Genomic DNA, 9,551 nt, shown 5'->3' on the forward strand with positions numbered 1-9,551 from the left:
TTAAAAACCTCAAACCAAGCATCTCCAAGTGCTATGTGACTCTTAGGAACATTATAAACCTATAAAAATAGTCATGGAACAAGTATACACAAGTGTAGCAAGCATGGTAAGAAAAGGGGCAACTAACTTATATTTTAAGAACCCTAAAATACATATTATCTTTGCAAGATAAATACACAATCCCAAAGGGTGGGAAACTATCTAAGGAACTCACCTAATCAATTCTTGAAGCATCACCAAGTTCCTAGCTCAAACATGCCAAAAACCCTAGCTCTAGGTCTCTTGCTTCCTTTGCCCAAACCACTCAAACTTGTTGTTCTTTCTTGCAACCTAAACATCTTGATCCATAACCATGAAGAAACCATAAATGATCCATCCTTGACCTTACCAAGAATCAAACCCTAACTATTTCTTCCAAAATAAATTCCAACTTCCCTTCCAATCCATTGTTGTTTCTTGCTTGGTTTACCAACTCCATGAAGCATGCTCAACAATCTATAGCCATAGCTTCTTAACAAAACCAAACACTAGATTTTGAATCTTTTCTTGAGAGGAGAAGTAGAGAAAGATCAAACAAAATCCAAGTCTTCTTAAGCTCAAAAGATCATGAGGGAACTTAAATTAGAAGCTTGCCATCAAAGGAAGAAGCTTTGGAAAGGATTGGTAGAGAAAAGAGAGGAAGAGGGCGTGTGAGATGAGAGGGAAGGAGAAGAAAATCTTTGCCACATCTAGAGAGAGAAAGAATGAGTGAAAATGAGATATTTTTGGGGCCAATCCAAATAAATATCTCCTTTGGTGCGCAATTACCAAATTGCCCTTGCCTTAAGCGTGTTCGACACAGCACTGGTACTTTATCCGTATAAAACTGACATAGCGTAAAAATATTCTCCGTACTTAATTTCCTTAAATTTAATCCTCTGGCACGATTGACTGGTAATATTCTGATACTGACAGGCGGGATATTACATTCTACCCCCCTTAAAAAAATTTCGTCCTCGAAATTTAGCAACCATCTAACAATCTCTGAGATTAAACTCGTCTTCTTCGATTTTCAGTTAAACAAAGTCTATTCATACTCACTCCAAAGAGTTCGAAGCATATAACATGTCCTCTTTCTTCATTCGCATAACGAACATGATTTCCTCATTCTTGATATCTTTCTCAAAATCGTAAAACTATCTTAGAACCTTGTGTTTGAAACACACTTTTGCTACATGTGGACTAGTTGCCTCTAATCTATATCTAATCTGCTTAGCATAACCATTCACATAAGTAACCTTTCCCTAACTAAAACACTCAGGATTTGCCTTTATACTGGGGTCCCACCGGATTCCAGGTTTGCCCTGCAGTGCTTTCTTGCATTTGAACATCTTATCATGCATACATCTTACTATGCATACATAATCTTTCTTACCGCATTTTACGATTTATAACTCTTACTTATGTTACTTATCTTGATGATTATACAAATCTCTTAACTCTTTCAAGCTCTTCAAAAACCTTTCTAACTTGTCATGAAGAAACGAAATCCATTACGTCGATTCATCTGACAATCTATTTACCAGTCTTGCTGATTACATACTCTTAAAATCTTCTACTAAATCCCTTTTGCACTTACACTTGAACTCTTTAAGCAAAAATCCATAAATCTCGTACTATACTGATATCATAAGGACTTTGCCGTTTCCTCTTAAAATCTTATCTCCATAGTATTCTCATTCCTTCAAGTACCGCTTCTTGTTAGTTAATAACGATACTGATTCTAGCATTTTGCTTCAAAAAAAAAAAAATTCTAAACTTTGGTACATAGGTCCTTGGAACAAACATTTACTTGACTAAAAGAAAATCTCATTTTGAAACCGAGTTTGTAATGATACCGCAGAACCTCAGGACGAGTCTCTATATTATGAAAAAGGTTTTACAACTCGTCCCAAACTTGCCTATGACAAGTTGGCCCTGAAGTCTGCACGCCCTAAGTGAGCTTACTCGCTCACGACATGCCTCCTCAGTTTCAACAATGTACAATGTCATGTTTTTAAAACAAACCTCGTTCCCAAGTTCCTTAATACCAATCTTAACTTTAAAAGTCACCGAATCAAAATTTAACTTTATTCTGGCAAGTATCGTTATCACTTACAAGTAGGGTATAGGAGGGTATGTACTTCTTCGTGCATATCTCGTGAACCGTATTCTCTTATGGTAGATCATATCCTTTCCTGACTAACCAATAGCTCCTCAACACATTTAACCTCATCAATCAGGCAATCCGATTATTTCACCTATGGTAACTCTGGTCTTTCTTGTCTTGTTTAAGTGAAGATACATCCTTTCAACTTTTACCTTACTCATCACTAACAGTAAAAGCATCAATACTTACTTATCATAATGAGAGTTCCTCTCGTTCGTCTCGTAGCACTTTCTTTACTAAAACTGTATTACCAACTTGTACATTCTTCGCGAAGGTTCTTACTACTAAATTCCATAGTTATTGTCAACAATTTTACTGATTACTTCCGTCGTGCTACTCTGATTCCCACCGGTTGGCTTCAACCAATACTCTAATCTGTTGAGACGAATGTAATTCGCCCTTCTTCTATCATTACATTACTAACTTCTTGAACTCTTCTCAAAACTTTCTATGTTGCCATCAACTCTGCAACCTTGCTCTACCCTTTGTTTGCAAGATTAAACTCACGATCAACTTATCGTATACTCATAATACTTTACTCGGAAATAAACTTCACGTTCTTACCAGTTGGATTCACCTTCTGATATATACATATCATACTTAAACTTGTTTCCGTACGTACCTCAAATTCCCTTAGTAGACTCATCTTGCACTTTGACATACCTTCCTTAAATATCTATCATTGTATCTTAGTATTCTCGCATACTATATTTTGCTTAATCATTCTTATGCTTGCTCTTTAGTCCTTCTTCTAGCGAAAATTTTATAAATTAGCACATGGGTCATGGACGTTGACGATTCCTCACTATAAACATATACTGAACCTAGGCCCCATTTGTTACTCTAAAATCACAGAACGAGTTGATAACAAATCGGTACCTACAACATTTTATTTTAAATTTCGAAAATGTCAACTTCAATCACCCATATGCATATATCTTTCTAAAATCATATAAACTTTACGTTTTAACATCGTAACGAGCCTTGGCAAGTCAATTAAACAAAACATAGATTCGAGGAATACTCTTAGTTCCACAAAAACGTGAACCTTGTGATTTCACACCACTTAACATCTTGCTTCGAGCTTTCTCATCCGTGATGTCCATTCCACATACCGGAACCTTTAAACTCTTAGGCTAAGCTCATCCTTAACTCTTGATACATTAACTTCCCAAGTTACCTTAAACTGAACCGACTTCGTTAATGGTTGCCCTTGCCTTTTCCTATGGGAACCTTAGAATGTGATATGCATTTGTTACTTGATATCATAAAAAGGTTTCCGTTGCATGAAAAATATTATGAAAACAACCCTCCAATAGTCAACGAAACCCTGGAGATGAATTAACGGTTTTCATGAAATAGGAAATCTCATTCCAGGTTTGCTATTGGCGAGTTTCTTCAGTTCAATTCTCTGGAAAAATATTTTACTTACATTTATCATTCCTCAAGTAATCCAGTGCACATCAGTCACTCCTACCTTCATAAAATACTTTATCATCTATGCATGGCAAGCATCAACCTAATTCGATACAATGTTTGGTACGTTGGAAATTAATGCATCAGTCCTGATGACATAAAATTCTCGCTTAAATTCTTAGCTTCTTCCGCTACGAGTAGCTTCCCTCTCTTCGTGTTGCTTAACACAATCTTCCGAACACTAGAACCTTCTCCACTCTGAGCATACAGAATTTTAATTTTATCACATAACCACTTCTTGAGAGCTTACTAACTCCGTCAACATACGTCGACTTCTCCTTATCTTAAAGCCTTGCGCTGACGTTCTGGAATACAAATACTTCTTATAAAATAAGTATGTTCCAACAACAAATCTTACTGAAACTTCAGATCATACTTAGACATTTCTAAACTCTTACCTACAGTATACGAAGTTTCATTAACAACTTACCCAACACTTTCGTAACGACCCTTCTCAACATTGTCTTACACTCCCGGAGGATTCATACTTCTTACTTACTTAGTTCACCGGCCACCTATTGGCACGATCAACTTCTTACTAATACTCATTCCGAGTTCTTACTTCTGAGTTCACACTTTCCGGTGCATCTTCATCACATACTTCGTTCCTCCAGGGTCCTATTCAGCTCTCAGGCATCCATTCTAATCGTCGAATGCTAAATTGAGTTGATCAGGCTCAACTAACAACAACAACTAGAACATTTACCCGGAACCCAATGGTCCCACTACTTTTGTTGTAACTTAATGACCCAAGGCACGGTCTGAATCGACCTGCTCTGATACCAAATGTAACACCCATACTAGACGTATCTAAAAAGTCTAGCATGTGTATTAGTTTAGTAATGGATACATTAAAAATTTACAACATAAAAACTTCGAATGAATATTATATACAACAAATGCGTTCGTACAATAGATTACAACTCAATTTTCTAAAATATGTCATATGCATCCTTGAACATCCATGCCATGCTGCAGCTGGTACGAACGAACACTTGCTGAAACATCCATCCGGCTACTAGCTTGCTAAACCATCCTGATATCTGAAACAAATAAGGATTGGGATGAGACATAATGTCTCAGTGAGTTCCACCTAACCCTAGGCTATAGGCAACCACGGGGGAAACCTACGGTCACCACGTGTCTACAATACAACCTGTCGGTTGATTATACGTGTGTGGGGACTTGCTTTCTTAGACGGCGGTGCTTGCTAGGGCCGTCTTAATATTCTTAACTTGTTATAGGCTTCTCTGCTATACGTGTCATGGCGGTGAAGGGGGAACTAAAACCGAATTGCCAAGAGTACACTCTAAGCATCAAGGCTCTCTTATATCTCTATCATGACACGATTCTCAACCGGACGATTAGGGATAACCTAAGATCGTCGTCGGCATATCTTTCTTTAATTGCTTCTACTTGCTTAACATGTTGTATCTACAACATATCATCTCTTATCACCTAAGTGATTCTTGCTATTTTACTACTTCTTGACGAACTACGCCAAGTCTCTACTTGTTCTTGACGATCTACGTCAAGGCTCTATGACATAACATAAACATGTATAATAGATATGCATAGTTAGCTTCATTGGTTATGTTAGCGTGTAACAAACAACTTATCTGAGTTCATTTTACAGATTAGTCCCGAGTGGAGTAACCCCGGAAGATAATCCCTTACTATCGGTGATATGCTTAGCAAGAGCGCACCGGACTCCCTTAGTGAACGTGCGGGTCCCTTACGGCTTACCCCATTCCCCTTGGAGAACCTTTTGTGCCCAACCTTGGAAGGAATACAAAAGACACGACACCTTAACTTAGTGAAATGCGGCTCCCTTGCGGCTTAACCATTCCCCTTGGGGAACCCTTTGAATCCAATTTGGATAACAAGAGACATGACACTCTTTCTTTCTTAAAAGTCTTAGTCTTATGCATGAAAATTAACTTAAACATGCTAACTCTTTACCTCGGAACCCTAGACGATCCCACTAGAGGTAACTATATGCTTGCTCAACTTACTTTATGAATGGATATAAAATCAATTCACGTCTTGCCATACTCGTATGGCACTTGCTTCTATGCGAAGATAATACTCTCATTACCTCACGTCTATCAAGCATATTACTAATGCAAAGCATTCTATTCTTCCTAACTATTCTAGTTCTCGATAACTATACCGAGGCTCTAGTTCTTCCCTTTCCTTAAAGATTATCTTGCTACCCGAATCAACCTTCATACTCTCGCTTACCATGCTTTACCATACTTGCCAAACACTTGGTTCATTTAAAAGAAAGTCTCCTTTCAAAGCTTAACATTTAGGACCTTGGTTTGAGGGGTTCATTTCTCTTAAAAAGACTGCACCAGAAAAACCGCTCGTGAAACGCCGAAACGACCTGAGGCGAACAAACAATGGGTTTCCCCACTGTGTAGCTCGCCTAGGCGAGTAAATTGGTGTGGGAGGCGAGCTCCTACTCGCCATGGCGAGTTGGGGGCGAGCAGGACCCCGTGTTCGGCCTCCTAGCTCGCCACGCGAGCCATTTGCTCGCCGTGGCGAGCTGTGACAGTCCTGCAACTTCAAAATTGATATTTTTGACTTAAAAACATCAAACCAAGCATCTCCAAGTGCTATGTGACTCTTAGGATCATTAGAAACCTATAAAAACAGTCATGGAACAAGTATACACAAGTGTAGCAAGCATGGTAAGAAAAGGGCAACTAACTTATATTTTAAGAACCCTAAAATACATATTATCTTTGCAAGATAAATACACAATCCCAAAGGGTGGGAAACTATCTAAGGAACTCACCTAATCAATTCTTGAAGCATCACCAAGTTCCTAGCTCAAACATGCCAAAAACCCTAGCTCTAGGTCTCTTGCTTCCTTTGCCCAAACCACTCAAACTTGTTGTTCTTTCACTACAAGAAACTTGCCATTTAGCAACGGCAGAAACCGTTGGTAAAGGTCTCAAAAGCCGTTGCTATAGGTCATAAAACCTATACCAACGCCCACCTGCTACCGTCTAGGATACTATGCTTATACCAACGGCAAGAATGCCGTCCCAATAGCTTATACCAATGGAAAATTAGCTTGATGCTATAGATTTCGGAGCTATAGCAACGACATTTTACACCTATTAAATAGCTTTAGTCAACCTCCATATCCGTTGGTATAGGACCAAACTGTCCGTTGCTATAGGTTCTCTCTTTTTTTATTTTTTTAATAAAATTCACCCTAATATAAATATTTTTTAATAATAATAAAATTTTCACAATAATTCCTGACCAAAAAAATAATATATTCGGCAATACTTTTTTATTGCACTACACAAAATTTAAGGTAACATAAAAAAAAAATTAATTATATGATCAAAGTAGTAAGTCTTACAAACATATCAAAATAACAAAATAATGTCAATTTCTAATCAACACTAGATGAGCCTAAAAATATCCAAGATAAAAACAATTTCTAATCTTCCTCTCTTCCGTCTTCATCACTGCATCGACTTGAAGAATTTATCTGGTTTGGAGTACTAGCACCATTTGTGGCCTATTAAAGTATAATATACCTGTTTTGCAGCTTGTAAAATATCATTCAAATCTTCTTGAGATAATCAATTTTGTATCACTGACATCATATTTGCCATAAACACATTTGTCCTCTCTTGACTTTCTCGCATTTTCTTAAGTTCATCCCTCAATTCTTGATTTTCAGACAAAGAAGCTTTTGATTTCTTAGGTTTGGGAATATTGCCTATACAACGCACATGTCCCCTCTTTTCAGCTCCTTTTACTCGGGAATAAATGTCATTCTTCCAAGGCATATGACTTTATGTCCCAACCGATTGAGAAGTTTCTGCCTCATTATTATATTTGTTTAGTTCTTCCTGAAAAATTATAAGATATATAGATTATAAGAATACATTTTAAAATAGAAATCATTAATATGACAATCAAAACAATTGAAAAAGGTCACTTTTATGTCATAATCATAACAGAAATGTTCATTAAAATAGAACAATTGAACATAATTCAGAACAGAATTCAAAACAGAGTTCATTAATTTAAAACAAAATTCAGAACATAATTAAATTAGAACAACTGAACCAGAACAATTAAAACAGAATAAGCAGGATCAAAGTAATGGTTGTGGATGGTCATTCGAATAGGGGACCGCTCATTCGAATATATCAGTTATTTGTAACAACTAGTTCAATTTTACCAACAATAAAAACACACAGCATCATGACAAGACAATCCAAAATGAGGCCAATATAAATAACAAAATTCCCCACCTGAATGGCATCATAAAAATCATTCAAAGGGAACTAACTGAACTATACTTGCAAAACAAACTTCAGAACAGAATTCAGTCAGAGCAATTGAACCAGAACAATTGTTACAGAACAATTAAAATTGAATAAGCAAGTCCAATTTTATGTCACAATCAGAACATAATTCAGAACAATTAAAACAGAACAATTGAACCAGTTTCAATTATTTCGGTCATAATTCAATTTTATAAAACATTCAATTTTATACAACAACCGGGGATCCAATTTCATTGATTTAACATATCGTTTCAGTATAAGTTATAGAATCACAAAAGGTATGAACGAAAGAAAGTCTTACTATAAATCTTGCAGCATGTTCATTAACAATTGAACCATCTTTACGAGTACGTGTATCAATGTAAATCTCTTTGTGTGTGGGCGACACTCCTTTGGCTTTTTCTTTCTAATACCAAACAAATGAAATTATAAGTAATTTGTTTTATAAATACAATTTATTCAATTACAAGTTCAAATATTAACTAACCTTCTCATTGATCAATTTTGGGAGACTTTTTGTACCCATGCAATGAATATCTTCATATCTTTTACGATTCTGACTATTCTTTTTACTTTCTTTCTACAATTGATACAACATAATGTTAGTCGAAAGAAGGAACCAAGTTCGAAGATTTTATAGTATGATAATATCTCTTTTAAATTTGACTTACTTATGCCTCTTCAGAAAATCAATGATGAACCAATTCACGATATTGACTTCGGTCAACTCGAGAATCTAGTACAGCATTTGCAACTTCTTCTTCCGTTTTACTTACGTCAAATGTCTTTCCTTTTATAGAACACTTCCATTGTTTCCACTTCATATTCATCTCATATTTCAGATATTCTCTTATAGTCTCATTCATAGGAGGATCAAACCCAAAGAATTTCTACACATATATAGATGTGTTAAGTAAATACAGCATTTGTGATAAAAAAATTGGGTACATAATTATTTAAATATATTGTTAATATAATACCTTTATTTCCAGAACCATGTCATTCTTATTCTTATTAGGCATATCTTTCCAAGATTTGCATTGAATTGGAGAAAATTGATTCCTTCGAACCAAACTCCCTATGAAACGAGTAAGAGTCGACCCTTCCTCACCAATGAATCGACGACGCTTGTCGAACTTAACAACTATGTAACTGTTAGGATCCATATCCCATACGTCATACCTTCTCAGCCCCCGAGGTTTGAGGTTAGGTTGGAAACTTGAACACAATCAGATTACACTGATTTGCTTCCACTATTGGATGATGGAATTGAATCAGGGCTTAAAGCAGACATTCAATCATCATTACCTACAGAATCATACATGCATACCATATACCAAACATAAATAAGATTGACGTAAACATATCATAACAAAGGGACAATAAACAAGTGGACAACAATATATCGACATCTTAGCTTATGAGCTTTAGGTACTTTCTGGATTGATCAGAACTAAACTTCTGCTTATAGCTGACAAACAAATACCTGAAAATGACCATATTCAACAACTTAGACTAAAGTTTGAATTATCACTGGATGTGTGGAACTTTTCAACATCGTC

At 36.2% G+C, this 9,551-nt stretch overlaps 1 pseudogene across 1 annotated transcript; it reads right to left on the bottom strand.

Annotated features, from left to right (window-relative positions):
* Positions 1–6,957: 6,957 nt before the first annotated feature.
* On the bottom strand, positions 6,958–9,218 carry LOC146936394 (uncharacterized; annotated as a pseudogene). The gene is made up of 5 exons (XR_015030579.1): positions 8,970–9,218; positions 8,661–8,879; positions 8,477–8,569; positions 8,291–8,395; positions 6,958–7,545 (listed from the first exon to the last, which is right to left on the bottom strand). The product of XR_015030579.1 is annotated as an uncharacterized LOC146936394 (transcript).
* Positions 9,219–9,551: the final 333 nt, after the last annotated feature.

The sequence above is a fragment of the Medicago sativa genome, chromosome 3, assembly GCF_051527215.1.
Source record: "Medicago sativa cultivar Bolivia chromosome 3, Bolivia_mono, whole genome shotgun sequence".
In the NCBI taxonomy this organism is placed as follows: Eukaryota; Viridiplantae; Streptophyta; class Magnoliopsida; order Fabales; family Fabaceae; genus Medicago; species Medicago sativa.